The following is a 15,019-nucleotide window of genomic DNA, read 5'->3' as shown; positions in this document are numbered from 1 at the left end:
AGACCTCAGTTTTGGGTAGTGATCAATTTCATATGAGATCGTGAGAGATGAGGATTGGGATCTTAGGAGATTCCTATGATATTATTTAAAGTAGTGCTAGTTGCTTCATTAAGTAGAATCTTGTTGGATTCCACGGCTTGAATCACCCCCGCCTTTGAGGAGAAAAAAAGCGGTGCATGGCACGTGGAGAGAGAGATAGAGTGTCTGTCACGTGCAATGGAATTGAATATGGTGAAGATCTAGTTTTACACTTCCACAAGATCCTTTCTTTTCTTGTGTTAGACATAGGAACACCACACCTGCTTGCCACAATCCTATCCAAGTTGCCATAGAAACAACTCTGCTAAATGTTGGCCATAACAATTAATTACTTGAATGCTTAAAATAAAGCTTAAAACATGAAAAAAAGACCATTGTACATATTTTTTATTGACTCCATATGGGGGTATATACACAATCTGTGACAAAAAAGACCTGTCCGAACTAGGCTAGAAAGGTAAAGACAAGGCTAGAGGAAACGGGCTGAAAATATAAACCCATTAAAGCTGCACGACCAAAAGTTGAAAATTTCTAATATATGTTTTTATTATAAGCACTTTCCCTATTTTCTTATGTTGAAAAGTCACTTATATACAAGTTGCATCACATAAAACTCTAGCAAGATAGTGCTAAAACTACCTAGATAGCTAGCATATTCAAGGTGACTTGCCTTGCATGTACACATGTATTTTAAAAAAAGTCTCAAAAGCCATGAAAATAAAGCCTAAACATCATGGCATGAATCACCTGCGTGTGCATATGTACAAAATATATAAAAGAAAGGGTTTTTAAAAAGTACGCTTAACATAGATTGCCACATCCCTAGTCTACTAGGTCATTCATGATCCACAATAGGGAACATAAGTTGCAAATTGAAGGTTGAAGCCTTCACATACTCTTCATGATCAGCAAGTACATCAACATTTTCTTGAGATGAAGACTGTCGCAACATACTTCTTTAACTTGTAGCCATTCACAGATACTTATGTGGTGCACTATCTAAATCAACAAGCTGATAAGTGCAACTTGGAAACTTGTTCAAGACCAAGAAAGGAGCTTACCACTTGATTTGAAGTTTCATTTGAAAATAATTATCAATCTTGCTATTGTATATATCACCCTCCTTGATACGTTTGTCTTTGACCTTCTCATTTGCTGTTGCTTGACTAGTCTTCAAAAATTGTTCATAATGTTCCAAAGCAAGCAACCTATCCACTTGTGCACATTGAAAACACAAAAGCCTAGACTTTTTGAGTGCATCATGACCTTAATCTTTAAGCTTTAATGTCAGCCTCAAAGATGGTATCTCTATTTCAATAGAAAGCGAAGCCTCATTGCCAAAACCGAAGTGAAAAGGAGAGAAACTAGGACCTAACTTGGTTTCAGTCTTGTAGGCCCATACAACACAAGTTAGCTCTAGAATAAAACTCTTCACATTACTTTGTGGAACTTTTGTAATGGTCCTTATGAGTTCTCCATTATACCTTTTATTCTTTCCAATATATAGAGGATAATAGGGAGTGGTAAACCTATGTCACACACGAAGCTTTTCAAATAGATAATCCACTAGATCTTCCCTAAAATCCGGACCTTCGCCACAAAGGAGCTCTTGTCATGCTTTGAAATTATTTATAAGACCTGCACCAGTGATGAGCATCACAATGTATAGCACAATGGATATAGGGTGGGAATGTTTACCTTGTTGTAGTTCAAGAATCTTCACCCACTTAAGAATTGGGATCAAAAATCTTTGGCCAAATTAAGAGCTTGGATTGCTAGAGAGAACCAAGAACTTCCTTTATACCTCAAAACACTTGTTCACATTCATGTATCCACTCTAAAGGATTCAACTTTGCCACTTATTGTAATGTATAAATAAGCCAGGAAGAAAGAGGAATAAACCTCAACATGTACTTTACCTTTTGTATAAAAGTAGCCAACTACTTTTTATCCTTTCGTAATGCCAAAAGAACCAATGCCTTTGTTTTAACACAATCCGCTCAATCTCCTTCTCTAAACCACACCCTTAAAACATGACTTTTAGTTGTGTAAGATTTAATTGCCCTCCACTTTCATCATATCTCTTTACACCATTTTAAGCTTTTAGAAATGCTCCTTCTTTGAGGTATAGACACAAAAATCACCAATGAGATCCTTCACAAACTTGACAAGGTAGGGAGAGAAAGCTTGGTTAAACGTGTTTTGATACTAAGCATACCCATCCATGAGGCCAAACAGAAGACCCTATAACAATAACATCCCCACGGAGTGATAAAAGCAGTCTTCTTTTGAACTTCAAGAGCTAAGGCAAGCTAAAATACATGTGTGGTGTGTCACTGCACATCAAGGTCACAAGATGATAGGTTAGTAGACACTTGAACATTGCAAAGAAAATTACACAACTATTGAATGAGAAGGGTTAGGGATGATATATGTTTTAAAGAATTTTTGATATTGATGGTCGCTTTTTGAAAGCGCGGCTACAAGAACCAACCCCAATTTGGAAGGAGCATAATACGAGGAAAACGAAAAAAAAAAAACGTTTTTTGCATGCACCACCACCTCTTCCATGCTTGCAAGCGGTGGGCCGCCTCTCAATTTGGCCACACTTCTCCATTATCACCAGAAGACAGCTCCTCTCTCTCTTGCTCGGCTCTGCCAACATAGTCTCTCTCTCTCTCTCTCTCTCTCTCTCTCTCTCTCTCTCTCTCTCTCTCTCTCTCCTATGTCACCTAGCCCAATGGGCGCATAAAACAAACTTTCTCTCTCTCAGGGGCCGCTATGCTTGGGACAAGAAGCCTCTCTCTCTCTCTCTCTCTCTCTCTCTCCTATGTCACCTAGCCCAATGGGCGCATAAAACAAACTTTCTCTCTCTCAGGGGCCGCTATGCTTGGGACAAGAAGCCTCTCTCTCTCTCTCTCTCTCTCTCTCTCTCTCTCTCTCTCTCTCTCTCTCGCTCCTATGTCACCTAGCCCAATGGGCGCATAAATAATCTCTCTCTCTCTCTCTCTCTCTCTCTCTCTCTCTCCTATGTCACCTAGCCCAATGGGCACATAAAACAAACTTTCTCTCTCTCAAGAGCCGCTATGCTTGGGACAAGAAGCCACTCTCTCTCTCTCTCTCTCTCTCTCTCTCTCTCTCTCTCTCTCTCTTTCATTATTCACACACACACTCTCTCTCCCCTCTCGTCCACACTCTCTTGTCCTCACCAAGCCCCCTCTCTTCCCCTCTTGTTTGCCAACCAAGGTGGGCCTCTCCCCTACTCTCTCTCCCTCATCCACTCCCCCCCTTACCCACTTCCTCTCTCTCCCTGGCCCGCTATATCCCTCACTCTATCTCTCACACTCTCCATACTCTCCTCTCTCTCCCTCGTTCACCCACACCCTCACCCAATCACTCTCTCCCTCTCGTTGACTCGTCATCACTCTCTCTCTCTCTCTCTCTCTCTCTCTCTCTCTCTCTCTCTCTCTCTCTCTCGTCACACCCACCCATACACCACACACACCCTCTCAGTCTCTCACCACACAACTCCCTCATCCCTTCCTCCCTCTCTCCCCACCGCTCGCCATCTCTCTCTCTCTCTCTCTCTCTCTCTCTCTCTCTCTCTCTCTCTCTCTCTCTCTCTCTCTCTATGCGTAGCAACCGAACCAGCACAGCCAGAGGGTAACATTTCTCTCTCTCTCTCTCTCTCTCTCTCTCTCTCTCTCTCTCTCTACCTACACACACACACACACACACACACACACACACACACACACACACACACACACACACACCCACACACTCTCCATCCCTCTTCCCCCCCCCCCCCCCCCTCTCTCGTTCTCTCTCTCCCTCGTCTCTGTAACCTGCATGTAAGCAGCCAACACGTAAAATAAAAAAAAACAATGATATCTCCCTCTCTCTCTCTTGTTCCCACGCACCCTCTTGCACAGACACACACACACACACACACACCCTCTTGCACACACACATACACACACACATGCACGCGCACGCACGCACACACACACACACACACACACACACACACCCACACCCACACCCACACCCACACCCACACCTAGACACACACACCCACACCCACACCCACACACACACACACCCACACACAATCCCGAGCCATACGTACACACACTCACAACACTTAAAAAAAAACACTCACACAATTTCAGAGACGCTCACATGCACATAATACACTAGCACGTATACGCACACACACACACACACACGTTCAAACGCATACACGCACACACAGTACACGCATGTCATACGCACCCACAAAAGTTTTTTGACATCGACGCCCAACACCAAAGAAGAAGGACGGCAAAATCACGTAGTTAAAACCTAAAATCAAGAAGTGACGTCTAAGGTGTGCCCCGACCGACCCCGAAACTGGCAAACGCACTACACCGACGCACCAGCAAGGCTGCCATTCACCGACATCTCGTCCACAACGCATCTCCGCAGTAACATCCGTAGGTTATTATTATTTTTCAGTTTCAAGCCAAAATCTTGTATAAAAACACATTGTAAATTGCCACCTCTCTGTAGGTGATGGTCACAAAGGCCCACCTAGGAGATATCATTTCCTAAGACAAGCAAGGGTTAACCATCTGGAACCCAACTCCTTGCTTTGTCTCTCCTGATTAGGGCCATAACCTAATCAGATTTTCCTAATCTACTAATGCAGCCAGCACCTATAAAAGGGCACTGAGAGGTCACTATCGGGGGACTTGCAACACTTGATGAGGAGGGAGAGGGGATTTTGGGGCAACATTTTGGGAGAACACTTTGGGAGAGTGGTGTAACATCTTGGGTGGTACTTGAGCATTGGGGTTTGGGAAATTAGCACTATGAGAAGGAAGCCATGTCCACACCTTGACTCCAAGGGTTTGCCACACACACACAAGAGTAGAATCTCCGTGCTTATGAATCACCTCTAGAGAACGCACTATAGGCTCACTATCTCTCTCTCTCTCTCTCTCTCTCTCTCTCTCTCTCTCTCTCTCTCTCTCTCTCGATGTGCAGAGTTTGTGCTATTTCAAATCACCGTTGTCCGTATCCTAGCCGCCCAAAGCTAGGTGTGTGGTGCCCCCTATTCATTTCCCGTGGCCAGCTCGACATGCACGGTCCTGGCGTTTTGAGGACGTCGGCGTGCGTATCGCGCTTTTTGCTCGTCAATATTATCTATTGGGCAACAAGTTTACATTTTTTGTAGATCAAAACCCTGCTATATATAGTAAATAAACAATGTAACACTGGGAAAATAGTCCAATAGTCTACATAGATCATAACAGTTTAGCCTTCTTAAGGGTATTAGTAAATGGAGAAACTATCTTACCATAGACTTCAATAGACGTACGATACCATCCTGTTAACCTAAGGAATCCACATATTTGTTTGATAGAATCCAATGTAGGCCAAACCACAATAGCTCTAATCTTACTTGGATCAATACAAATGCTATCCTTGGATACAATAAATCCCAAGTAGTCCACTTTGTCAGTGAAGCAGGTGAATTTTCTACGCTTAGCATAAAGATGATTCTGACGTAGAAGTTCAAGTACTCGTCGCACATGTTGTTCGTGTATCACCAAAGAAGACAAGAACAAAATCATCAAGGTGTTCTCCAAACATAAAAGAGATTTAAAGTTTCTAGAGCATTTGTAAGTCCAAAAGGCATGATTGCAAGTTTACTCATAATGTCCAAATTGAGGATTGAATCTTGTCTTTGGTATATCCTCCTCCTTGATTTGGATTTGATAATACTCGAACTTAAGATCAGTTTTTGTGAAAATGGAATCGATCAAGTAACTCATCAATCCTTGGTATTGTATACTTATTTTTGATTGTGACTTGATTTAGTCCACGATAATCAATACAAAGGCGTAAATTACCATCCTTCTTTTGATTGAAAAGAAGGGGAGTACTCCATGGAGAAACACTAGGTTGAATGAATCCTTGTTCAAAAAGTTGAGTAAGTTTTTCTTTGAGTTCCGCAGACTCAAGCATCAACATCTTGTATGATCTACGCCAAATTGATTGAGATCCTAGAATAATCTCTATTGCATGATTGAATTCACACTTTGGTGGTAACTATGAAAGTTCTTCAGGAAATAAATCATCAAATTTTGTTACCCACTCGGGTTCAAGGGTTTCTGGCTTATTCTCTACAGGGGTAAGCTTTACTGCATGAATCATTTCATTCTTTCTATAGCCCTTCATTAGTTTGGTGAAGTTTACTAGTTAAAGTTTAGCTTGTCCTCGCTTTTCTGTAACAGTAACCCTGGAGTTATATTATTTACAAAGGTCAATGAAGCATTTTTGCAATGTATGTGAGCATCGTTGGCCTTAAGCCAATCCATTCCTAGACTTCCTTCATAGACTCCTATGGGTAAGACTCTAAAATGAGCTGAAGTCTTGTGGCCATCCACCCAAAACAAAATTCAAGTTACCCGTTGAAGTAGAAGACTTAACCTTCCTACCCGTAGCTAATTCCACTGAGGTCTGTATTAGGGTGTTTAGGTAGAATGAGGTTCCTAATGCATCTAGGAGATATGAAAGGATTTGTACTCTCAAAATCAACCAATAAGATAAAATACTTACCTTGATACTCTGCTGGGGTTTGAATTACTGAAAATTATTTATTCACTCCTTGGTGTTTGATCGTAGCATGAACATATGCATTTTCTTGATTTACTTTGGCTCTAGCACTTGAGCTCTATTGGCTTGAGCTCTCCCTTGAGGTCATTGATTTACTCCTCCTCTCGGATGAGGTTGATGGTTGAAGTTATTCCCATTGTTGTTATTATTGTTGTTGTTGGGGTGATCCATTTTTCACAAAAGGTGGGTTTCCTCGACTAAAGTTTCCTTGATTTTGAGGAGGTCTCTGATTTTGATTGAACGCTCCACTGGGTGAGGTTCTGTTGAGCTCTAGGTGGTCTAGGTCTAAATTTTCTAAAATTCTAATTTGGGTTCATAATTATCTACTAACGTGTAAAACTTGAGTTATTGAACGAGAAATCTTTGGACTGATGGTCAAGATCAAGACAAGAATAGCATAAAATATCTTGCCTGGCCTTCATATGCAATAAGTTCTCCCTTCTTTGTTGCAAGTTTTTAGACCTTTTCTCATCTTCAAGACGAGGTCTTTTGATTTCAAGGATAGGAGCAAGCTCTGGTTTTTGCCTCTCATTATTAGACAATTCAAGCTCAATGGGTTTATCTGCATCAAGGTCCAGTGTCCACCTTTCAAAAATACCTATATCACGCGCGTTCAAGAGCTATTTTTAAACACACACGCACACACACACACACACACACACACACACACACACACACACACACACACACACACACACACACACACACACACACACACACACACACACACACACACACACACACACACTCTTTATCTCACGAATAAAAAGACCCTCCTTCCTTCATAAACCTGTAACTTTTTTTCAATTTTCCATTTTAAACCCCTCTTGTATATGTAATTCTCTGTAATTATTTGGTATTTAAAAAACCCCTCCGATGAACTCACATGCTACACTTACATATTTTAAGGTGGACCCCCCCCCCCCCCCCCCCCCCCAAAAAAAAAAAAAAACATCGCAGACATCTACAAAGCTTGTAAGCCGAAGACTCTTAAGTCTAGTCTTCATAGGATTATGTAAACCTGACATAAATCGTGCCGCTTTGACTTCCTGAGTCATTCTCATTGGAGCATACTTGACAAGGGTCAAGAAGTGTTAATAATAAGACTCTAGTTCTCTGTTTCTTTCAGTACAATCAAGAAAATTATTTCTGCAGTGCAAATGATATACCTTGTTTTGATTATTCTTCTTTAGCTAAGTCTTTAGATAGTCCCAAGTTGTTGCGTTAGGGTCGACATTGTTCTCAATACAATGGCCTCTCCACCAATGCTTGGCCATCTTTTCTAATTTGAACTTAGCAATAATAGCCTTGTTCTCTATATGTGAATGAGCCAAATACAGTTAATCATTCATACACTCAATCCAATCTTCAAGAACTTTGCCTACATCTTTGCCTCCCCTGCTAAAGTTCCCAGCTTGAGACTTATGGAGCATAACATTGATGTCTCTATCAATGATTATTGACTGATGTACAATTGGTACATTGGATTTGCATCCGATGCATTCCCTCTAGGAGGCATGGTAACCTACTGCACCATATCAACCAAGATTGCTCTTAGAAAACATCCTATCCCATCTTAAGTCTCTTTTAGTAAAATAAAGCTGGCACTAAGAGTACATCAAGAGAGAGAAAGAAATAATAATGAATAAATTAATTCAATTCTATATCGCAAAACTTTTGTAGTTAAAAAAAAAAGACATTTTCTTTTAAAGGCCATCGATAATCTCTAATGGTCTTAACGTAGTGTACCCTATGATAACGGATATGACATCTTCAACTACTAGATCATAGTGGTCGATATAAGATGTACTCAAGTATATCTACAAACTCATCAAGTCAGATACTCTTACTTTGAGGAGGTACATGGATTGCAATCCATGACCCCCTGTCAAACTTTTGACTTCAAGTTTTGAAGTAGCTAGACAAGTTCATCTATAGCCTTTTTGCCAATTTTTGAGATTGGGAGACGTGGATCGTAATCCATGCTCAACCACATCTAGACTTGATCTCTAGAGAGTTTGTTATAGTATATGTCTACAAGCTATATCTCAAATCTTTTTGATTTTGAAATTGTTTTGACGAGCCAAATGTCAAACCCTAAGTCTAATCTATAGTTTTGAGAGTGTCTTCTATTTTCATGCCTTTCGACCCAATTTTGCTCACTTTTTTCCAATATTGGACTTGCACTACAGTCCAATATATACACTACAGTCTGGGAAAATTTCAGGTCAAGCTGTCACTATCTAGACATGGATCATGATCCATGTTTGGAGTTCAAATTGAGTTTTATTGATACCATTAGGATCAACATGATTACTAGATGCTATGGTATTAAAATTTTTGGAATTGGACCTTTGGTTTGAAAATTAGGTCAATTTTTGCACTTTCTCAGAGTACCTAGACAATTTTGGAATTTTGACTTAAGTTTTGATATCCAAATGAGATGAAACTTTCGATTAGGCTACAAATAGCATGTAGATCAAAGTGGCTAGGTTTTGACATAAAATTTTAGGAAAGATACATGGATCACGATCCATGTTTGGAGAGCTTTGGGCCCCAAAATTTAATCACTTATAGATGAAGGTATTTCTAGGCTATCCCGAAAATCTTTTTGGATTTGGACAAGAAAAAGTTAGCCAAAAGTGAAATTCTATTTTACCGGTTTTTGGTTATCTTCTATTCTAGGCCCTTTTGGCCACGTTTTTCTACTATTTTTGCAAATTTAACTTTGGGAATATGTTTCTATATGTTGTTGCTACTCACTGTTCAATTTTTAGTCAAAATGTCAGATAATGTACATGGATCGCAATTCGTGTTCCACCTCCTTTTGACATGAAACTTTGTCAGCTTGTAGTCTCTACTATCTAGAAGGTATTCCCAAAACCTTTTGGGATTTGGATAAGAAAAAGTTTAAAAACCTTAAAGTTTAGTCTAGTAGACTAACTTTGAGTGTTTTCTTGCACTTTCCCTCTTTTGAGTGTGTTTTTTACCACAATTTAATCTCAAACTTTTGTTTCAATCAAATGAAGTCAATATCTATCAATTGGTCTCTGTTATGCCTAGTTCTGTCTTAGGAATAATTGGATCGTGATCCATGTTCCACTATAGATGAATCTGCAATTTTCACAATTGTTTAACACTAATTTTCTCTAATTGGCCAAAATATGATTTTCAACCCTTTTTGCCTCGACCTTTTCAAACCAATTTGATGGTGATGGTTTCTACTTACCATATTGGTGCTAGAAACAAACTTGAAACAAAAAGGAACAAAACAATGCAAATAAGAGTCGTAGCAAAAAATAGAATAGCACTGTAAAAGCAATGAGAAAACCAAAGAACGAATGCTTTTGGCTATCTCATCCACAACTCTCTTTATCTCTCGAGAATAGATCTAGTAGGTTCGTGACTTCTAGACTCTATCAAGTACTAAACCCTCGTTTAGCTACATTGCTACTTGTGTAAATGGAATAGAAAGACTAATATCTGGACAACAAAACACAAAATTTGTACTAGGTCACTCACTGCCTAAGGATCATTCCCCGACAATAGAAGCAATGTTAGCGGATCACCACGATGAACGTTTATATCATAGCTATCTAGCACTAGCATAATAATATCAATACTCAGGGAAGTGACCCGGATGGGGTGCGGAGACTCTTTGGGGTGTCAGTACTCAAAAAGTGAACCTAGCGAGTAAACTCATCAACTCAACACGAAAATTGTCAATTCCCATATAAAAAAATCTACCTATGTCCTTTCTTACCAATCTGAGTCATCACACCATTTTGATGACTAAATGGACTCGGATAGCAATGAAACTTTAAGGAAAGTTATATTAGGTCTAAGGGGACATGTCTACAAAATTTGTTTGCAATATAGTAAGTTACCAAAATCAAGAATCATCATTTACCATGTCATAAAAACTGCAATAAAATTGTTTGAAAAAGTCTCCCTAAGGTCTAATAACACTATCCTATGCTCAAAATGTCAATAAACAATGATTTAAGCACTCAAAATTGAAGATTAAGCTCACTGATGTATAATCATAAACCACGATAGAATTTGAATTGCTTACACTTGAATGATAGAGCAAGATAAGAGGAACACAATGCACTTTTCAAAATTGAAATAGAATTACCCAATTGTGGTGTCCAACTAGGTGGACACTTGTATGCTGAAATGGCCAAATAACATGTCTAGAAACTCTAAAAAGGGTTTTCTTGACCCACCATGGAGAAAAAAAATGAGCGCACTGCTTGTGGTCAAGAGGCTCACCCTAGCACCCCTCGGGCTCCATGTTCTATCCAAAAAAACATGACAATCCCTCCATGCCAAACCTGTGGGATCCTCGTGTAGAATGCATTGTGCTTCATCGTAATCAATTTTGGTGCCAACATCAAGAATCCGGTTTATGGCCATTTTCTATCTAGGAAAATTGTATCAAACATTAGATCATGATTCAATGACTCCAAAGTTTAAAGACAAGATCGTAATATGCACATTAATCTGAAGTACCTAATCTAAGTAACAAAGATGTAGTAGGCAACAAAATTAATACTCAACATAAGGCTGAAAGCAGGGTTTGGTGCTACAAACTTATTGTACCCATTTGGTTGTTTTCCACTTTGGTAGTTGTAGGGTTCTTGGAGGAGGGAACTTGCATTTGGACTTTTTAAAGGTTACATTTTAAACGGTACAATTCAAAGATCATAAGACCGAGTGCAATCATGGTTTAGCAAGGTATAGTACATGATCATGGTCACACGTTGGGATTGATTTGAACTCTCTCTCTCCCTACCGCACGCGAGAGCACTTTGATCTCTCTCTCTCTCTCTCTCTCTCTCTCTCTCTCTCTCTCTCTCTCTCCCCCTACCGTGCGTGAGACACTCTATAGGTTGTTCACAAACACTTTTTCCATAGCTCCCCTTGTGACCTTTCCTTCCACCTTTTTCTTCTACCAACATGAGGACACCAAACCACAAATGTGCACCTAGAGCCACACCAAAAGCTTCTCAAGCGAAGTAGCCTAGGATGAAGGGGAGTTCATTCAAAACTCCTAGTAGCAGTCGCAATGAGCCTCATACCAGCAAGAACAAGCGTCATAGTAGTAGTGGTACTACAACCCCCAAAGAGAGGCACAACATTGATCAATCAGAGATGACAGAGAGCATGGGAAAATCCTCTGTTGCACAAGTGAACAGATCCACAACAAAGAAGAGGGGTAAGTATTGCTACTTTACATGGTTGGCAATGTACCATTTGGTTTGGTTGCATGTTAATTAAGGTATTGTAAGACATTATCTGCATGTTGGTTGCATGAACATGGTTGCACTGTAAGTACTTTATACATTTGGTACTATAGTGGCATGTCTAATTGTTTCCTCTTGCTGTATTTTAGGGAAAAATAGAATGGATGAGTACCCAATACTCAACAAATTCTGCTATACTGCAGAAGATTACATGAGGAGTATGGTTTGAGTCTAGAAGGAAAGGTTTCTAGGGACTTATCTGACTATGATCTGCCAGATGATTAGTGGCTTACTATTTTCCAACATCGGTATCAAAAGAGTGCACAGGTCTACCTTCACCATTTGCAACCTTCTTTCATTAATGCTTGTAGACTTCATTTTCATAAGGTGTACGAGGGTCCCCCATCATGTGGGGAGATTACAACTAAGTTTGCTAGGTGCTATGCTGTTGAGAGGTGCCATGCTGCTAAAAATGACCCAGCAAGACATAAAATTGCATGGGCAAGGTTTGGGGAGAGTAGTAAACCTGGAGGATTGGAGAGGAAGGTGGAAAATTGGAAGAGGGCAAATTGAGCATTTCATGGTGGGCTATTAGGGTCCAACAAGAAGAGGCAGTACACGCAGGGTGCCAGCAATATGTGTAATATTGAAGAGGACAAAGTTTTGCAATTCGAAACAGTGGCAGTAGATTACATTTATGATTTGGATGCTATTGTTCGTGGAGTTTTGACAAGCTCTACGCAAAAGTTGAACAGGTTATCTGAGTTGAGGAAAAATCTCCAACAAAAGAAAGAGACTTTACTGAGGTTGGAGGGGTCAAATGCTGTCACAAAGAAAATTAAGGAGGATATTTATTTGTTTGAGGAGTTTACATCGGCAAGTTCCTTGTGACGTTGATGAGATAAGATGTGGTAGTTGATATAAATGCGTTGAAACGCATGCTACGCCGACTCGAAGGCACTGCGGAGATAAAGAATCTTGCTCTAGAAATGGAAATTGAACATGTATTTTTACATATGGTACCTCTTGTTCTTCATGTTATTTTTATCTAATTGTGCTTGTATGTAGTGCCATATTCTTTCATGTAGTTGTATGCACTTGTATGTAGTGCCATATTCTTGATAGGAACTTTTTCTACTTGTCTCTCATAACTTTTGTACAATTTCATGAGCAAACTTGGGTACTCTTTGAATTGTTTTGGTACTTTTGGTATATAGCTAGTTCTTCAAGTGTCGTTTGGTACATCGTGAATATTTCTCATGTACCTTTGGTACATCTTGTAGGAGCATTTGGTACTTCTTGTGGGAACATTTGGTACTTTACATTTGGTGCTTTTTGTTGGAACATAATATTTATATCTGTGTATGACGTTGCATGCATCCTCTCTCTCTCTCTCTCTCTCTCTCTCTCTCTCTCTCTCTGTGCACATGTATCTAGGACCTTCAACAAGGACAAGAGCCATCCACCATGGTCGGCATCTCAAGCCGAATGGTTGCATGACATTAGCTACCTTAACTGGAAAGAGCTTCCCACACCTGCCTTCATTGCCTCATGTTGACTTTAATTAAATCTTAGAGGACGCTCTGAGTAGCGTCTTCAACTCTAGTGCAATAACCCTTTTTTTGGCTGTAGATGCCAACAGTCGTTTACCTGTTGCAACATACCCCAAAAATCCTCCTTATTCTCATAAGTTCTTCCTTCCTGCAGGGTCTCACCATTGGAAACTTACCCACAATTTCCTTGGGTTCATAAGCTGAGCACCTGCCACCACGACTCACACTTCCACTTCACTCTTAATCTTTCTCCAAGTGGAAGGTCGAAAGTCTATGTCTAAAGTTTTTGCCCATCTTTCAAAAGCTTGCTAGGCAGTGGCTAATGAAGCTGCTGATGACATCCGTTAAGATTTGCAATTAAAGTTTCGTCCAACCTCCCCCATTGTCGTGCCGCTCCGCTCCCATGACAAGAAAATGAGCAAAGGAATGCAAAGTAGGTTTATTTGAATCTTACAGGATTAATCAACAGTTATAAGGGCTTGCTAACAAGCCAATTTATAAGTTGAAAGTGTGCCAGATGTGGCTCTAAAGGTCAGAAGATGTCTTGGTAATGCTAAACAGTTAGTATTCTTGAAGTGGTCATATTTTATTAATCCAAGTTGAAGTACTCAAAAAGCTCTACATGCCTGTCTTTATGGCTCGTCAATCAGAGCTACGGGTAAGAAGTTATGACAGTTTTAAGTTGAGTTAGTAGCAGATCTGTACCGGATTGGGAAACTGCAGCTGAGGGGGCAAAAATGAAATGAATGCATCGGGCTGAAGTGCTCACTTTGTGGAGCGCGTCGGTCTTTTCAGATCGGTGATCGGATTTATGGTTGCCAAGTTATTGGCCGTTAAAGATTTATCGGGGGCCGGTTCCGTACTAGTCTGGTCAGCTCTGTTGGAGTGCTATTTGGGAATTTTTGAGCTTCACCCAGGTTTTGGAATGCATGAACAGAAATGTCGTGTTCAAAATGTCATCTTTTGGAATGCAATGATTGCAGGGAATGCCGACACGGCTGCAGCAAGGAGCTGGTTTTTTTTTTTTTCGATTGCAACAAAGACTGCTGGAGGAAGTTGTCGTGCTTGGCAATGTTGTGGCCGACATGTATGCCTAATGTGGTGCACTTATGATAGCCTAAAAAGAAGAAAAGAAGGAATGGCGTGAGAGGTAGTGAAAAAAAAAGTGTATGCAGTGGCCGGGGCTCGAGGCCGTGGCCGGGGCTCGAGACGCAAAAAAAAAGTGTGGTGCCCTTATGAAGGAAGGTCGGCTGCCCAAGGAGCTAAGACAAAGGCCCGCCCAAAGGCCTCCTCAATGGCTGCCCAAGGGCCTAAGGAAGGCCGCCCAGAATATGGCCGCCCAATGGGGTAAAACAAAAGGGGTTTTTACAACCTAATGTAAAAAAAAAAAAGGGAAAGTCGTCCATGGCGTTCAACAACAGCAGGCGAACGGCGCAGGAGGCAAAGATCCACTCGCGCTGGGTGCTAGAGTGCTCGGACGAGCTCGACACAGAAGCGAAAAATACTCAGAAA

Source organism: Adiantum capillus-veneris, chromosome 27, assembly GCF_014529385.1.
Source record: "Adiantum capillus-veneris isolate H3 chromosome 27, ASM1452938v2, whole genome shotgun sequence".
Lineage (NCBI taxonomy): Eukaryota > Viridiplantae > Streptophyta > Polypodiopsida > Polypodiales > Pteridaceae > Adiantum > Adiantum capillus-veneris.
The sequence above is the reverse complement of the archived record's forward strand: the minus strand, read 5'-3'. Positions refer to the sequence as shown.